This window comes from Podarcis raffonei, chromosome W (genome assembly GCF_027172205.1).
Source record: "Podarcis raffonei isolate rPodRaf1 chromosome W, rPodRaf1.pri, whole genome shotgun sequence".
NCBI classification, from domain to species: domain Eukaryota; kingdom Metazoa; phylum Chordata; class Lepidosauria; order Squamata; family Lacertidae; genus Podarcis; species Podarcis raffonei.
Window position 1 is genome coordinate 21,799,217 of NC_070620.1, and position 19,155 is coordinate 21,818,371.

The 19,155-nt window shown below is 44.8% G+C and overlaps 1 pseudogene; it reads right to left on the reverse strand.

Annotated features, from left to right (window-relative positions):
* Nucleotides 1–2,085: 2,085 nt before the first annotated feature.
* LOC128405992 (craniofacial development protein 2-like) lies at nt 2,086–8,285 on the reverse strand (annotated as a pseudogene).
* Between the last annotated feature and the right edge of the window lie 10,870 nt (nt 8,286–19,155).

Here is a 19,155-nt window from a genome sequence, read left to right on the forward strand (position 1 = left end):
CGCAAAACCAAAAGTCTGTTAGGGAAAGGCCTGACATAGCCAGGAAGAAGATAGAGAAAGAGATTAAGGCTGGTAGGGTGGCAGGTCCCTTCTCTGCGCCTCCATTCGAAGGGCTTCACCTATCCCCGTTGGGCATCGTTCCAAAAAAGACTCCAGGAGAATTTCGCATGATCCATAACCTATCTTACCCGAGGGGAAGCTCTGTCAACGATGCCATCCCCCAGGAACTTTGTACGGTAAAATATGCCTCTTTTGACCAAGCAGTTAAAATGATTCGGCAATTCGGGAGGGGAGCGCTGCTAGCAAAATGTGATATTGAGTCAGCTTTCCGTCTCCTCCCGGTCCACCCAGCTGACTTTCGCTGGCTGGGCTTTAAATTTCAAGGGGAGTATTTCATTGACAAAGCGATGCCTATGGGCTGCTCCGTAGCCTGTGCGGCTTTTGAGTCTTTTAGTACTTTCCTCGATTGGGCCCTCCGCTTCAGAACAGGGTCTGTGGGCGTGTCCCATTACCTCGATGATTTTATTTTAGTGGCCGACAGTAGGCAGGGCTGTTCCGCCCTCCTAGGGGCTTTCACAGCCCTGTCAGAGGAGTTAGGGGTCCCCCTGGCCGCCGAAAAAACGGAGGGTCCAGCCACTTCCTTGGTTTATTTAGGCATTGAATTGGACACAGTGGCGCAAACATCGCGACTACCGGAAGAGAAGCTGTCCGCCCTTAGAACGGTGATCCAGCAGCTTCTGCCCCTTAAGAAGATCACCCTTAGGCAAATCCAATCCCTGCTTGGCCACCTAAATTTTGCCTGTAGAGTTGTTGCGCCAGGCCGCCCCTTTTGCATCCGCCTGGCTAGATTGGCCGCTGGACTTAGGGCTCCCCAGCATAGGGTTCGCCTTTCCAAGGAAGTAAAGGCGGATTTGGGCATGTGGCTCCAATTCCTCGACAAGTACAACGGCGTATCCTTATGGCAAGAGTCTATGTCCCTAAAGGCCGACTTCCAAGTTCAGTCGGACGCTGCTGGATCTCTGGGCTTCGGGGTTTACTTCCGGGGACAGTGGTGTGCCCAAAGGTGGCCTTCAGAGTGGCAGGGCCAACCCATCACCCGGGACCTCACATTCTTGGAATTCTTCCCTATCGTAGTAGCGGTACATCTTTGGTCAGAGCAGTTCCGTAATCATAGGGTTTGTTTCAACACGGATAATCAAGCTGTGGTAGCGGTTCTGTCTAGACAATCGGCGCGTTCCCCCAGGGTCGGGAATCTCCTGCGGTTATTTGTCCTTCGGTGTTTAGAGCATAACATATACTTTTCAGCCAAATTCGTCCCTGGCATTAACAATGACATCGCGGATGCTTTATCTCGTTTTCAGATGGAGCGCTTCCGATCGTTAGCGCCGGACGCGGAGCAATCATCGATGCCTTTCCCGGAGCATCTCTGGAGTATTGGGAGCAAGAAGTGATGGAAGGGTTATTCGGTGCCGTGGCCCCTTCCACGATGAGATCATATAAGAAGGCCTGGGCCGACTTCTTAAAATTTCGCAGCACCAGGCCCAACGCAGGGCTGTTTTCCATTCCCTCTACGAGGGAGGTTCTCTGCTACTTGGCTCATCTGAGGGGGTTGGGCAGGGCCCCAAAAACTCTTAACATTCAGTCCGCAGGGATTGCATACTTTTGTAAAGCCTTTTTCGTCACAGACCCATGTTCAGCTTTTATCGTCCGTAAGACTCTTGAGGGTTGGCGTCGGCAGCACCCCCCCAGTGTGGATAAGAGGAGGCCCATAACAATAGACATTTTGACCCAGATTCATAAGAAGTTACGGGCAATTTGCTGGTCAAAATACGAAGCGCGCCTGTTTTCGGCCGCCTATTCCATTGCATTCTTTGGCGCTCTCCGCATTGGGGAGGTGGTCTGCGAACGCGGGGCGGTTCACCTCCAGAGAGGTATACTATTAAGTGATTTGTCCCTGTCCGAGTCCGAGCTAATCGTCCAGGTGCGGAGCTCTAAGACAGACCAACATGGTAAGGGTGCGCTCCTACGATTAGCGGCCGTGCAGGGTAGTGGGCCCTGTCCCGTAAGAGATACACGGCGTTTCCTCTATTTGAGACCCAGTGGCCCCGGCCCATTTCTGATACATGCGGATGGGTCACTCTTGGCTAGACACCAGTTCACGCGCGTGCTTCGCACCGCACTAACAGCTTGCGGTCTTCCCGCGGCGGAATTTGCAGCCCACTCCTTCCGCATCGGGGCTGCTACCACCGCAATGCATCTAGGACTCTCCACTGAAAGGATCAAGGATCTTGGGAGGTGGAAATCCAATGCGTACAGAGCTTATGTCAGAAAGAACCTATGACTCGCAGTGATAATCCTGACCTTGGCTTTTCCGTATGCTTCCCTTTCAGAATCCAAGAAGGTGCGCATCTGGTTGGTGGGCCACAGCATAGTGTACTGGGCCAAAAACCGTGCTATGAGTTCCGGAATTGGGCATAATTTGAACCTGCCGTCGAATGTTGAACTGGCGTGGATTGCGCGTAGGGGAATGCGCTGGAACGAATTTAAACCAGCCGTTATGACGAGAGCTGCCGCTGAGGGGCCGCCCGACGCATTAATAATTCAGTTGGGGGGAAATGATTTGGCGTACCGCAAAGCTATCGATTTGAGATGGAGCATTTTTGATGATTTGTCTGATTTGAGGGCGGTTTACCCAAACATTACCATTTTGTGGTCCTCGCTGCTTGAGAGGAGGACATGGAGAGATTGTGTGAGCCCGGCAGGAATCAATAAAGCAAGAAAGGTTTTGGAGCGGGCTGTTGCGCGTAGAGTGGCGGATCTGGGCGGGTGTGTCATCGGCCACCCAGGCATCCAGTACAGCAATGAGGCCCTCTACAGATGGGATGGCGTGCATCTTTCAGATGCAGGAAATGACATTTGGTTGGGGGACATCATAGCAGGGATTAGGGGCTGGTTACGGGCCTGAAGGTATTGGCGGCGAGCTTTGCTCGTGTGGCGGCTAGGCATTGGCATGGGGCAATTTGAGGAAGAAGGAGGGGGGAAGGGAGCGCCATCACCTTCCCCCAAGGAGAAGGGGTAGTCCGGTAGAGGACTCCCAGGGGGGGCGTGGCCTTGTCCGAAGCCTGGAGAGGTAGGGCCGCCGGCACGCCCCCGAGCGGTGACACCCGTGGGATCCTAGTTGGCGTACTTCAACAGGACTCCCACGGTTTGTGTTCAACCCTTCCCGGTCACCATGCCGGGTAGTCGATAGGAGCCAATGCCTAAGGCCAATACCTTCAATTCCGTAATCAATAAAGTTGTGGCCTTTTACGCCCATTAACCTTAACACAATGTGTCTGAGTCTTCATTTCATTGGGGGAGGAAACTTGCCACGCAAAGCCCTTTCCGAGCCTGCAGAGGAGAGGGTGTTGCGGGCAGGGCCCTCCCACATTCGCGGGGGCTTCCCTTGCCCCCGCGAGAGCTGGGGAATCCCTGGGCGTGCCTGCAACCCAGCCCGCCAATCGGCAGGTGAGGGGTGGCGCAGCCTGGGCTACTTAAGGCCAGGCACGCCCAGGGACCGCCCTCTTTTCCCCCTCGCCCAGCAGCTGAGCGGTTTTCCCATCCCACCCACCCTTAGGTTTAGCTAGAATTGACTTTGCTATGGACTCTGGTCGGTCGCCGCAAGGGGCCTGGTAGGACTTTTTCCAAGTTGGCGCACTTCCTGCCTTTTGGTTTTTTCGCCTACCTCGTAGCAACCGTCACAACTTTCGCGGTATTGGCGGCTAGGCATTGGCATGGGGCAATTTGAGGAAGAAGGAGGGGGGAAGGGAGCGCCATCACCTTCCCCCAAGGAGAAGGGGTAGTCCGGTAGAGGACTCCCAGGGGGGGCGTGGCCTTGTCCGAAGCCTGGAGAGGTAGGGCCGCCGGCACGCCCCCGAGCGGTGACACCCGTGGGATCCTAGTTGGCGTACTTCAACAGGACTCCCGCGGTTTGTGTTCAACCCTTCCCGGTCACCATGCCGGGTAGTCGATAGGAGCCAATGCCTAAGGCCAATACCTTCAATTCCGTAATCAATAAAGTTGTGGCCTTTTACGCCCATTAACCTTAACACAATGTGTCTGAGTCTTCATTTCATTGGGGGAGGAAACTTGCCACGCAAACATACCTCTGTGGACATCCCCACCGAAAGCAACAGCAGTTAAAAGGAAAAACATGAAGGGAGAGTGACCCATCTATCGGATATTATTAGAACCAGACAAAGATAAACTAACTTTAAAAAATATATGATGAAATTAGACACCACTTCTCTGACTGGATACAATATTTCCAACTAATTCAAAAATTGTGTACAGACAGGAAAGAAGGTCTTGCCAAAGAAACTTCCATCTTTGAAAGAGATTTAATATATAATAAGGGAAAGTATATATCAAGCATGTATGAATATCTTTTAGAGTGGGAAGTGAAAGAGGAGCAGGTTAAAACATCCATGATAAGGTGGGCGCAAGACTTTGTATATAACATCTATATGGAGCAGCGGGAAAGACTGTGGCGCCAAGATATCAAATTTACATCATGCTATAACTTGAGGGATAATACCATGAAGATGCTCTACAGATGGCATCATACCCCGGCAAAACTGGCTAAAATGTACAAGGGAAGTTCACCAATATGTTGGCGATGCAAAAAGGAAATAGGGTCCTACTACCATATGTGGTGGACCTGCATGGTTATAAGCGAGTTTTGGAATAACATATTTGACGAATTTAACAAATTATTTAAATTTACCATCAAAAAAAGGCTGGAGATTTTCCATCTAGGAATATTGCCAATAGAAATTAAGCAAAACACAAGACCACTGTTTATGTAAGCAGCCACGGCTGCAAGAATACTTGTAGCCAGAAGTTGGAAATGCGAAACAACACCAACAATAATAGACTGGCAAACACTCATGATAGACTATTTCCAATTAGCAAAGCTGACTGGAAAAGTCAGGGGAGCCATGAATCAAAAAGTATACAGAGAATGGAAATTATTTAAGGAATATATAAGAATATATTGTAAAAATTATATCATCCTAGCAGAATTGAATGATTTTGTTGTTGTTTAGTCGTTTAGTCGTGACCGACTCTTCGTGACCCCATGGACCAGAGCACGCCAGGCACTCCTGTCTTCCACTGCCTCCCGCAGTTTGGTCAGACTCATGTTTGTAGCTTCGAGAACGCTGTCCAACCATCTCGTCCTCTGCCGTCCCCTTCTCCTTGTGCCCTCCATCTTTCCCAGCATCAGGGTCTTTTCCAGGGAGTCTTCTCTTCTCATGAGGTGGCCAAAGTATTGAAGCCTCAGCTTCACAATCTGTCCTTCCAGTGAGCACTCAGGGCTGATTTCCTTAAGAATGGAGAGGTTTGATCTTCTTGCAGTCCACGGGACTCTCAAGAGTCTCCTCCAGCACCATAATTCAAAAGCATCAATTCTTTGGCGATCAGCCTTCTTTATGGTCCAGCTCTCACTTCCATACATCACTACTGGGAAAACCATGGCTTTAACTATACGGACCTTTGTTGGCAAGGTGATGTCTCTGCTTTTTAAGATACTGTCTAGGTTTGCCATCGCCTTTCTCCAAGGAGCAGGCGTCTTTTAATTTCGTGACTGCTGTCACCATCTGCCGTGATCACGGAGCCCAAGAAAGCAAAATCTCTCACTGCCTCCATTTCTTCCCCTTCTATTTGCCAGGAGGTGATGGGACCAGTGGCCGTGATCTTCGTTTTTTTTGATGTTGAGCTTCAGACCATATTTTGCCCTCTACTCTTTCACCCTCATTAAAAGGTTCTTTAATTCCTCCTCACTTTCTGCCATCAAGCTTGTGTCATCTGCATATCTGAGGTTGTTGATATTTTTTCCGGCGATCTTAATTCCGGCTAGGGATTCATCCAGCCCAGCCTTTCGCATGATGAATTCTGCATATAAGTTAAATAAGCAGGGAGACAATATACAGCCTTGCCGTACTCCTTTCCCAATTTTGAACCAATCAGTTGTTCCATATCCAGTTCTAACTGTAGCTTCTTGTCCCACATAGAGATTTCTCAGGAGACAGATGAGGTGATCAGGCACTCCCATTTCTTTAAGAACTTGCCATAGTTTGCTGTGGTCGACACAGTCAAAGGCTTTTGCATAGTCAATGAAGCAGAAGTAGATGTTTTTCTGGAACTCTCTAGCTTTCTCCATAATCCAGCGCATGTTTGCAATTTGGTCTCTGGTTCCTCTGCCCCTTCGAAATCCAGCTTGCACTTCTGGGAGTTCTCGGTCCACATACTGCTTAAGCCTGCCTTGAAGAATTTTAAGCATAACCTTGCTAGCGTGTGAAATGAGTGCAATTGTGCGGTAGTTGGAGCATTCTTTGGCACTTCCCTTCTTTGGGATTGGGATGTAGACTGATCTTCTCCAATCCTCTGGCCACTGCTGAGTTTTCCAAACTTGCTGGCATATTGAGTGTAGCACCTTCACAGCATCATTGTTTAAAATTGTCAATAGTTCAGCTGGAATATCATCACTTCCACTAGCCTTGTTATTAGCAGTGCTTTCTAAGGCCCATTTGACTTCACTCTCCAGGATGTCTGGCTCAAGGTCGGCAACCACACTACCTGGGGTATACGAGACATCCATTTCTTTCTGGTATAGTTCCTCTGTGTATTCCAGCCACCTCTTCTTGATGTCTTCTGCTTCTGTTAGGTCCTTTCCACTTTTGTCTTTTATTATGGTAATCTTTATACGAAATGTTCCTTTCATATCTCCAGTTTTCTTGAACAGATCTCTGGTTTTTCCCATTCTATTGTTTTCCTCTATTTCTTTGCATTGCTCGTTTAAAAAGGCCTTCTTGTCTCTCCTTGCTATTCTTTGGAAATCTGCATTCAATTTCCTGTATCTTTCACTATCTCCCTCACACTTTGCTTGCCTTCTCTCCCCCGCTATTTGTAAGGCCTCATTGGACAGCCACTTTGCTTTCTTGCATTTCCTTTTCGTTGGGATGGTTTTAGTTGCTGCCTCCTGTATAATGTTACGAGCCTCCATCCTGAAGACAGAGTTCTTCAGGCACTCTGTCCACCAAATCTAAATCCTTAAACCTGTTCCTCACTTCCACTGTGTATTCATAAGGGCTTAGATTGTATCTTACTGGCCCAGTGGTTTTTCCTACTTTCTTCAGTTTAAGCTTCAATTTTGCTATAAGAAGCTGATGATCTGAGCCACAATCAGCTCCAGGTCTTGTTTTTGCTTACTGTATAGAGCTTCTCCATCTTTGGCTGCAGAGAATATAATCAATCTGATTTCGATGCTGCCCATCTGGTGATGTCCATGTGTAGAGTCGTCTCTTGTGTTGTTGGAAAAGAGTGTTTGTGATGACCAGCTTGTTCTCTTGGCAGAACTCTATTAGCCTTTGCCCTGCTTCGTTTTGAACTCCAAGGCCAAACTTGCCAGTTGTTCCTTTTATCTCTTGACTCCCTACTTTAGCATTCCAATACCCTATAATGAGAAGAACATCCTTCTTTGGTGTCATTTCTATAAGGTGTTGTAAGTCTTCATAGAATTGGTCAATTTCAGTTTCTTCAGCACCAGTGGTTGGTGCATAAACTTGGATTACTGTGATGTTAAAAGGTCTGCCTTGGATTCGTATCGAGATCATTCTATCATTTTTGAGATTGCATCCCAGTACAGCTTTTGCCACTCTTTTGTTGACTATGAGGGTCACTCCATTTCTTTTACGGGATTCTTGCCCACAGTGGTAGATGTGATGGTCATCCGAACTGAATTCGCCCATTCCCGTCCATTTTAGTTCACTGATGCCCAGGATGTCAATATTTATTCTTGCCATCTCATTTTTGACCACATCCAACTTACCAAGGTTCATGGTTCTTACATTCCAGGCTCCTATGCTCTTTTTTTCTTTACAGCATTGGACTTTTCTTTCGCTTCCAGGCATATCCGCAACTAAGCATCCTTTCGGATTTGGCCCAGCCGCTTCATCAGCTCTGAATCTACTTGTACTTGCCCTCCGCTCTTCCTCAGTAACATGTTGGACGCCTTCCGACCTGAGGGGCTCATCTTCCAGCATCATAACTTTTATATGCCTGTTGTCTTTGTCTATGGAGTTTTCTTGGCAGGGATACTGGAGTGGCTTGCCGGTTCCTGCTCCAGGTGGATCACGTTTGGTCAAAACTCTCCACTATGACTTGTCCATCTTGGGTGGCCCTGCACGGCATAGCTTATAGCTTCTCTGAGTTATTCAAGCCCCTTCGCCACGGCAAGGCAGTGATCCATGAAGGGGAATTGAATGATACATGTGTACAATAAATAAATATCATAGAGGAATATATGGGGGGGGAGGTATAAAATAAACTGTGCGATAAAATCAAGACAATAGAAAAAGTATAATGAGAACGATTGGAAGTTTTTCATAAAATACTTTATTGGAAAAGAAATGATGTTGTATAAATAATTGGCTTTTTTAATTGATATTTTCTTGTTTTTGTTAAATTATTTTTTTGTTTTTCTTTCCTTTTTTATTTTCTTCTTCTTCTTCTTTGTGCTTGATTCTGTTGTACTTGCCTGTATTATATGACTATATTTTAAACCAATAAAGATGTTATTTTTTAAAAACCCAAAAAACATGGTTTAGAACAATGGATCCTCATGGGTCCTCAGGGTTTTTACATTGGCGCACCCCAAACTCACCATCAAATCACATATCATGTCCATGGGCACAACGTGTACCAAAAAATACACAAGTCCACAGCTCCTGGCAACACCGTCAGCTAACAATATGCTTCCAAACCATGGATCCCGAGGGTTTTTACATTGGACCACCCCTAACTCACCGTCAAATCACACGTCATGTCCATGGGCACATCCTACACACAGAAAAATCATGGATCAATGGCTTCCTGGCAACACCATGGCCCAAAAACATGTTTTCAAAATATGGATCCTCATGGATCCCCAGGGTTTTTACATTGGGCCACCACAAACTCACGATCAAATCAAACATTATGTCCATGGATTCAACCTGCCACAAGAAAAACACGTGTCCTCAGGGGTTTTACTTTTTTAAAAAAAGATATTTATTAGAGTTTAACAAATACAGAGAAAACAAAGAAAAACACACAATAAAAGATTACACAGTTACAAAAGTAAATAAAAAGAAAAAATACATTAAGAAAAAACACCCACAGTACATCAAAACATTAAAAAGAAAAAACAAAAACATTTAATAAGCAAAACATTTAAAAAATAAAAAATAAAAAACCAGTATATTCATGTCCTTATCTTTCATTTACTTATTTCCTTGACTTCCCCACACCTCCCTTTTTTGTATTCTAGTTCAATTAGTTATTTCAGCAAGTCCTTTCCCTCTTTCTCAAATTTAGTTCCATAATTGGTCTTAACACGATTTAACTTTGCATTTTGCTCCTTTACCCATTATCAATCTATACTTACTTAATTCTTTATAACATTTCTGCTAAAGCCATATAACTTCTTTCCAGCATCCTTCTAACATTCATTAATTTTACAGTATTTCTGTAAATATACTTTAAATTTTTTCCAATCTTCTTCCACCGACTCTTCTCCCTGGTCTCGGATTCTGCCAGTCATTTCCGCCAACTCCATGCAGTCCATCAGCTTCATCTGCCATTCTTCCCTGGTAGGTAGATCTTGTGTCTTCCAGTACTTTGCAATGAGTATTCTTGCTGCTGTCGTAGCATACATGAAAAAAGTTCTATCCTTCTTTGGCACCAATTGGCCGACCATGCCCAAGAGAAAGGCCTCTGGTTTCTTCAAGAAGGTATATTTAAATACCTTTTTCATTTCATTATAGATCATTTCCCAGAATGCCTTAATCTTCGGGCATGTCCACCAAAGCTGAAAGAAAGTACCTTCAGTCTCTTTACATTTCCAGCATTTATTGTCAGGCAAATGATAGATTTTTGCAAGCTTGACTGGTGTTATGTACCACCTATAGATCATTTTCATTAAGTTCTCTTTTAAGGCATTACATGCCGTAAATTTCATACCAGTGGTCCATAACTGGACCTCAGGGGTTTTACATTGGTGCACCCCAAACTCACCCTCAAATCACACGTCATGTCCATAGACACAGCCTGCACCACAAAAACCATGGGTCCACAGCTCTTGGCAACACTGTGGGCCAAAAACCTGGTTCTGAAGCATGAATCCTCATGGATCCTCAGGGTTCTGGCATTGGGCCACCCAAAACTCATGATCAAATCACACATCATGTCCATGGGCACAGCCTGCCCCCCCCCAAAAAATAAGGGATCCACTGCTTCCTAGCAACACCATGGGCAAAAAACCTGTTTCCAAACCATGGGTCCTCAAGATCCTCAGGGTTTATACAATGGGCCAATGCAAACTGACCATTAAATCACAAGAAAGGCATGAGTTTTACAGGTGAAAATGAATAGAAAGACTACAAATAAGCTTTGTTTGGGCTTATTTCACTTCATTTCGGGTTTTTTGGGTGTGCATGCATATTCACTCAAAGAAAGCAAAACACTTTTTTTGTGTCAATATGCATACTAAGAAGACGAATAAGCTTATTTCAGGCTTATTTCACTGCTTTGCATGTTTTTTGGTTGTGCATACATATTCACACAAAATAAGCAAAAGGAAGTAAAATAAGCCCAAAGAAAGATAAACACTTGTTTTTTGTGTCAATATGCATAGAAAGACGACAGATAAGCTTTGTTTGGGCTTATTTCACTTCGTTTTGCTTTTTTTTGAGTGAATATGCATGCACACCCCAAAAACACGAAATGAAGTGAATTAAGCCCAAACAAAGCTTGTTGGGTGTAGTGAAGGGTTAACCTTCTGTGCCTCAAGCCTGAGATGAGGCGCGTACAAGGGAAGTACGCCAGGATGTGACGAAAGCAACTTGGAATGCTGTGAGCTGAGTGGAAATCGAAAGCACTCAGTTCAGCCGCTGCACTGAGAGAGAAGGACGCAGAGAAAATGCAGCTTGAATCTGATGGCTGTGATTGATTGTACTTTTTTTTAAATTGGATTTAATTCATTATAAAACAAAGACAACATATAAAACATAAATACACAGAGAAAAAATACATAAGACAAACTTAAAAATAATAATAATAAAGAGAGAAAAGGAAAAAAAAGAGAGAAAAAGTACATCACCTGTCATAAGGCATCAACAAATTACCTTACATTAACTTACACAACACTAAATTGACTTCCCTTCATCTCGGTTTCGGAATGTGTTAAGAATTTCTCTATCTGCAGTTTCTTTTCCTCAAAAAACTCTTTGCGTCACAGGCGTTATGTCACACCTACTGTGGTTTTTAAATTTTTTACTTCTGTTTCCATGTATACCATAAATTTATTCCATTCGTTATTAAACTTTATGCCTTTTTGGTTTCTTATTTTCTGTGTCATTTTTGCCAATTCTAAATAATCCAATAGTTTAGATTGCCACTCATTTATGGTTGGGGTTTTTGATGTCTTCCAATTCTGCGCTATTAAAGTTCTGGCAGCCACTGTTGCATACTGAAAAAGTGTTTGATCTTCCTTTTTGATTTCCTCTCCAATTATCCCCAGCAGAAATGCCTCAGGTTTTTTTATGAAGGTGTATTTAAGGATTTTTTTTAGCTCATTATAAATAGATTCCCAGAATTTTCTGATTACCTCACACGACCACCACATGTGATAAAAGTCACCCTCCTTGATCTTACATTTCCAGCATAATTTATCACCAGTTTTGTATATTTTTTCCAATTTTACAGACGTGATATACCACCTGTACATCATTTTATACATATTTTCCCTGAGTGTTATACATGCCGAGAATCTCATTCCTTTATTCCATAATGCCTTCCATTTATCAAACTCTATGTTATATCCAAGGTCCATTGCCCATCTCACCATTACCTCCTTTACTTCCTCATCCTTGGTGTCCCATTCAAGCAACAGGCTATACATTTTCGATAGGAGTTTTGTTTTACTCTCTAGTATTTCAATCTGGAATCTAGATTTTTTCTCACTCATACCATTCTTTTTATCTTCAGTCCATATAGAGTTGATTTGGTGAAATTGGATCCAACCTGTCAATTTGTTTTTTATTTCTGATTGATTGTAAACACACTACTGATTGATTGTAAACACACTACTTTTGAGCAAATAAAGGGATGTTAGGACAGAAGAAACGTGTGGGACTTGTTTACTGCTCTTTCGACACACGCCGCTGTGTAATTCTGCTAATTGCTTTACGACCGCTCGAAAGCCACACTGCGTAAACAGAAGCTACAGAGGCTCCCAGGGGAAGCATGGCTGGGCGCCGAACAATAAAGCAATAAATCTACCGAACAAGGTTATGGGTCAACGTGAAGCGTGTGAGAAAGGGCTTGGAAGACTTTAAAAGGCTGAACGTCGGCTTGATTGACTGCTAAGGCTTCAAAGAGAGCAGAGGGCAGATCGGAGGAGGCTGACGGAGAGGGAGCTGAGAGCCACGTCGTCCGGAGTGCCCGGTTTGGCTGCAGAGTGAGTATTATCGGCTGCTCTTGCAAAAGGCCAACAGAAGGGAGGCAATGGCCCATGCACATGGCTTTGAGTTTAAACTGCCATGTCAGAAACTGACTAGCCAAAATTGGCTGCAGTGGAGCTTTCAAGTGGAGCTTTTGCTGTTGGGGGAGCAGCTTTGGGACGTAGTACAGTCCCCACAGAATGCAGCTGGGAAAGCAGAGGCTAAGAGGGCTGCAGAGCAAAGTGAAGTTGAGAAGCGTGTGCTTGCTTTTTTGGCAGAAAATGTGGATGCTCAGCTGGTGCCAGTTGTCCTGGGTGCAAAAAGGCCAGAGGCCGCTTGGCTAGCACTCCGAGAAGCTTGTGGAGCTGGGGTGGGAAGCAAGGGCCGAGAAGTGGCTGCATCCGAAAGGGAGAGGCAAGATGGCGCCGGCCACATTCTTGAGAGCCGATACACAGCTGGGAGGAGCTGGGAGCCCCCACGGGGGGGCGAAGGGACTGTTGCTGTTGCTGGCAATGCTGCTGGTGCTTTTGCTGAGCCTGGGAGCTATATGGATGCTGCAACGTGTCTGTGTGAGGAGCCAGGAGAGAGGCCAAGAGTTGGGAGCCCTTTACCCATCAGAGGGGGTGCAGGAAAACGTCCTGGAGGCCCCGTGAGCAGTGGGGGGGCAGTGAGCAGTGAAAGCTCAGAGACGCCTCTTTCTCCAAAAGCTGCCAAGAGTTGTTTACGTCGTGAGACGGAGCCTGGGAAGCTGAAAAGAGCTAGAGGCTCCAAGGCCGGCCACCTGCAGCAAAGACAGATAAGAGCTTCGGATTTGTGTGGGAATGCTGAGACAAGTCTGGTCTCCAAGGCAACTGAGAGAGTTGCATCTATGGAAGCTGTGAAGGTTGTGGGCAAGTCTTCCTGCCGGGGGGAGTCTGTTGCCGTGGCAACCAGAGAGGACATCTGCAGAAGCCCCAAGGAGGGGGGTAGTGAGAAAATTGTTGCCCTAGCGACCCAGGAATGTCAACAACAATACTTTCTCACTGTAATAATCGACAGTGGAGCCACCAACTCGCTGGTGCCATCTAGCAGTCTTTTAAGGAATTGCAGGACAGTAAAAACTCAGAAATTTGTGACGATCACTGATGGAAGCAGAAAAAGACTAACAGAGATAGGCTTTTTCTTCTGTCCTTTTCTTAAGCATGAAGTCAAAGCTTTTGCAGTGCCCGGTTTAACTAACTGTTTGTTAAGTGTGCATGATCTACTCGTTGATGGTTTTCATGTCTCTTTTGCAGGTGACAAATGTGAATTTTCCAAAGATGGGAAACACGTGTACACAGTACAGTCTAAAGATAATTTGTTTGCTGTAAATGTGCCTTTTTCCACAGGAGAGGATGACATCGAAGATGCGAAGGGCCAATGTGTGAATGTGGCCCCCCACCATGGTTATTCACATATTTGGCACCGACGCTTCGCCCATCTGAATTGGAGATATCTTCAGAAAGCACCAGAGCTGACACAAGGGTGCAAATTTAATGTTTGTGACAAATTTTTAGATTGCAATGCATGTAAACAGGCAAAAATTGTGACATGCTCATATCCAAAGTCAGAAAGGCAGACCACACAACCCTTTGAATTAATTCATTCAGATTTGTGTGGACCCATGTCAGTTGAGTCACTGGGAGGATCAAAGTATTCTCTGCTTTTGATTGATGATTTTTCGAGGTCTGCTTGGACCTTTGCTCTGAAAACGAAAGGGGAGGCGGCTAAAATGATCAGGGATTGGATCACCGCAGTTGAGGTAACCTTTTCCACCAAAGTTCGTGGTTTTCAAAGTGACAGAGGTTCTGAATTCACTGGTTCTGCTTTGCAGGATTTCTTTAGGGAGAAGACCGATTGACCGCTCCTTACTCTCCGCAACAGAATGGGGTTGCAGAGAGGAAGAACAGGACGGAGGAGGAAGCTGTGTCTGCGATCCTGTGGGACGCAGGGCTACCCCAGAAAAATTGGTCTGAGGCCTGGCGCTACGTAGTTCATACGCAGAATAGAGTGTACAACTCTAGTGTAGGAAATACGCTGTATTTCTTACTGCATGGAAAGAAGCCCAAGGTACACTACCTCCGTGTGTTTGGTTGTGAGGCTTGGGTTCTTATTCCAAAGGCTCTACGCAAGAAAGGTGAGCCAAGATCTAAAAGAATGATCTTTGTAGGGTATGAGCCTGGCTCAAAGGCCTGGCGGTTTGCGTACCCAAGTGGAAACCAGTCTAGGTTGGTTATCAGCAATAGCGCTGAATTCTGTGAGCAAGCCGGTTGGAAACGTCTGCACGCTAATCCAGACGTGATTTCACAGCAGTTCTATGACTCAGATGTTGAGGAGGAAGAGGAACTTGTTGCTGGGGACCACGGTCCAGAGCAACAAGGTCCACCACAGGGACAGAGTCCAAGGCAGGGACAGCTCAGGATCCCTCAGAGGGGGGAACCTAGAACACCTCCTCAGGCAAGTGTCAAGTTTGAGCTAAAGAGTGAACCTTCCTCACCTGCTGGACCAGCTGTAAGGCCCAAGAGATGCAGCAGGTCAGAGGGGGAAGACACTGAAGTTGAGGATGATTTAGCTGGACCCAGTGAAGCAGCAGGGTCACCAAGATTCACACTGAGGAGATCAGTGAGGACAAGGAGGCCTCCTGATAGGTACGACGCTTCAAGCGTCTGGGTAGGTTCCGCAAGATGTAAACCTGAATCCTTCGAGGATATTCAGAGTTTACCTGAGGAAGAAGCAGGCAAGTGGCACAGGGCAATGGACAAAGAGATGAAGTCCATGAAAGATCTAGGTGTGTTGTCACTCACAGAGTTGCCACCGGGCAAGCAGGCTGTGAGTTGCAGGTGGGTTTACCGCTTGAAACCCACTGACGCTGGAGAGCCACAGTATAAAGCCAGGTTAGTTGCTCAAGGATTTACTCAGAGGAAGGGAATACACTTCACGGAGGTGTATTTGCCAACGTCATGAACAGAGACTCTGAGAACACTTTTAGCTTGTGCAGCACAGAGAGGCTGAAAGGTAAACCACTTTGATGTGGATGTTGCCTACCTTAACTCAGATCTCCAGGAGGAGCTGTACATGATTTCTCCTCCAGGGTTTGAGAACTTGAGGCAGGATGTTGTGTGGAGATTGCACAAATCCATCTATGGATTACATCAATCTGCCAGAAACTGGAATGTGTGCCAGAGCGTTCAGGAGGGATTAGTTGTGCTGAAGTATTGTCCCTCTGCCAAGAACTTAGCTGATGGGTTCACGAAGCCACTCACCTTCCAAAGACATGGGGAGTTTTGCGAAGGTCTGGGTTTGGGACGACCAAGGGTCGATTCTTTCCTCAGGCGCGAGGCAAGAGGGGGTGTTGGGTGTAGTGAAGGGTTAACCTTCTGTGCCTCAAGCCTGAGAGGAGGCGCATACAAGGGAAGTACGCTAGGACGTGACGAAAGCAGCTTGGAATGCTGTGAGCTGAGTGGAAATCGAAAGCACTCAGTTCAGCCGCTGCACTGAGAGAGAAGGACGCAGAGAAAATGCAGCTTGAATCTGATGGCTGTGATTGATTGTAAACACACTACTTTTGAGCAAATAAAGGGATATTAGGACAGAAGAAACATGTGGGACTTGTTTACTGCTCTTTCGACACACGCCGCTGTGTAATTCTGCTAATTGCTTTACGACCGCTCGAAAGCCACACTGCGTAAACAGAAGCTACAGAGGCTCCCAGGGGAAGCGTGGCTGGGCGCCAAACAATAAAGCAATAAATCTACCGAACAAAGCTTACTCATCTTCTTTCTATGCATATTGCCACAGAAAACATGTGTTTTACATTGACTGATTGAATATGCATGCACACCCAAAATAACGAAATGAAGTGAAAGAAGCCCAAACAAAGCTTATTTGTTGTCTTTGTAAGCATATTGACACAAAAAACAAGTGTTTTGCTTTCTTTGGGCTTATTTCACTTCCTTTTGTGGTTTTTTTTTGGTGTGAATATGTAGGCACACCCCCAAAACACGGAATGATGTGAAATAAGCCCAAACAAAGCTTAGTCGTCCTCTTTCTATGCATATTGACATAAAAAACAAGTGTTTTGCATTCTTTCTTTGAATATGTATGCACACCCAAAAAACACGCAACGAAGTGAAATAAGCACAAAGCTTATTCGTGGTCTTTCTATGCATATTGACACAAAAAACTAGTGTATTGCATTCTTTCAACGAATATGCATGCACACCCAAAATAACGAAACGAAGTGAAATAAGTCTAAAGAAAGCTTATTTGTCTTCTTTCTAGGCATATTGACACACACACAAAAAAAGCCTCTCCTCCTTCCAGAGGGGAGGGATTGTGAGCAGGAACCGATTCCCGCGCCACGCAGGGGGCGTTCCAGCCCCTGCCCTCCCATCGACGCTGGCGCGTCACGCCTCCCAGAAGAGCGCCCAATCAGGTGGCCACTCAGGGTGTGTGGTTTAGCTGCTCAAATGCAGCCGCGCCAGCTCTTCTCCCCATTCCGCTGCTGTTTTCCTCGCGTCAAGACCTAGGAGATTCATCCTCGCGTCAAGACTTGGGAGACTTTGTTCATCTTTTCATCCAGCCACAGGCCGTGCAGCAGCCTCATCCCATTGAACCTCGGAGCGGTATCTGGCTACCGAGGAGACAGAGTCCCTTTGCGAACCGGGTGCTCTCGACCAGCTCCACAAACTGCGAGGTTTGGGGGGGGAGGTGTGACTGTTAGCGGTATTCCTCCTGTGCTTTCACTGTGCCTGTGCGGGTGGGTGAGCTCGCTGGCAGTCTCCCTAACTTGATCAGTTTCCTTATGTTGGAAATAAAATGTTGGAAATAAAAGGTGCATCACAGAGCGGGTTCAGATGGAGAATGAATGAATATTTATTGGAGAATGAAGAAGTCATTGAAAAGGCCAAAGCCACGTTAAAAGATTATTTCAATTTGAATCTTAATAAAGAAACAAGTATAGATGTAGTCTGGGATGCTAGTAAAGCAGTCCTAAGAGGTTTTTTTATTCAGCAAAATAGCTATAAGAGGAAAGTAAGAGAACAAAAGAAAGAGGAAATTCTCAGTCAGTTAAGAGGATGCGAGAAAAAATTAATAGCAAATCCGAAAGACGAACAAAATGTACAAATAACAAAAATATTACAAACACAGTATTCAATGCTAACAAGTCAAGAAATTGAATGGAAAATTAAGTTAATGAAACAAAAATACTTCGAATCAGCTAACAAAACAGGTAAATTATTAGCTTGGCAATTGCGAAGGAGGCAAAAACAAAATGTGATAAATTAGATAAAAATGGAGGAGCAATTGATAGAAGACCCAAAAGAAATACAGGAAAATTTCCTCAAATTTTATGAGAAATTGTATAAAAAGGAAGAGGAAGAAATAATCCGAATAGAAAAATACTTAGAAGACTGCAGCGGGAAGACTATAACAGAGGAAGAAAGATCCCAATTAAATAAACCCATAAAAGTAGAAGAGGTCCAGGATGCGATAAGAAAGATGAAATTAGGAAAAGCCCCGGGACCGGGTGGATTGTCAGCTAAATATTATAAAGTATTAGAAAATCAATTAACACCAGTGCTATGTGACATCATGAATAATATATTGAGAGGAGGAAGGATACCAGAGACATGGAAAGAGGCCCACATCACGATGATCCCTAAACCCGATACGGACAAACTTAATATTAAAAACTATAGGCCCATATCATTATTAAATAACGATTACAAAATCTTCGCAGAGGTAATGGCAAGTAGACTCAAAAGATGTCTAGCAAATCTAATTCATAAGGATCAAGCAGGATTCCTTCCAAATAGGTTACTCAAAGACAATGTAAGGCATACCATAAATATCATTGAATATTTGGAGTGTAAGAATGAAGTACCTGCGGCGCTGATTTTTATCGATGCGGAGAAGGCATTCGACAATGTCTCATGGCCATTCCTACTAAAAAGCATGGAGAAAGCAGGGCTAGAGGGTGAATTTATGGAAGGAATAAAAGCAATCTATACGAATCAATCTGCCAAATTGATTATAAACAACAATTTAACAAATTCATTTAAAATTGAAAAAGGAACAAGGCAAGGTTGCCCTCTATCCCCGCTTTTATTCATTATGGTATTAGAGGTAATTGCGAACAAAATAAGAGCAACACCAGAGATTTGAGGGATCAAAGTAGGAACGAAAGAACACAAACTAAAAGCTTATGCAGACGATCTGATGTTATCCCTAGAAGAGCCGCAAAAAAGCATCAGTAAGGCCCTGGAAATATTAGAAGAATATGGCAAACTATCCGGTTTTAAATTGAATAAATCAAAGACAAAAATGCTGACTAAAAATCTGGGAAAAGATGAAAGAGAAAAATTAGAGATACAGAATGGAATCAAGGTGGCCAAAAAAATAAAATATCTAGGAATTTGGCTAACTACAAAAAATATAAATTTAATTCAGGATAATTACTTGACAACATGGAAGGAAATTAAAAAAGATCTAGATACGTGGAACAGAGTGAAACTTTCGTGGTCGGGAAGGATGGCGGCAATAAAAATGAACATACTCCCAAGAATGTTATTCTTGTTCCAAAACATCCCTGTGATTAGAGGTTCCACAATGT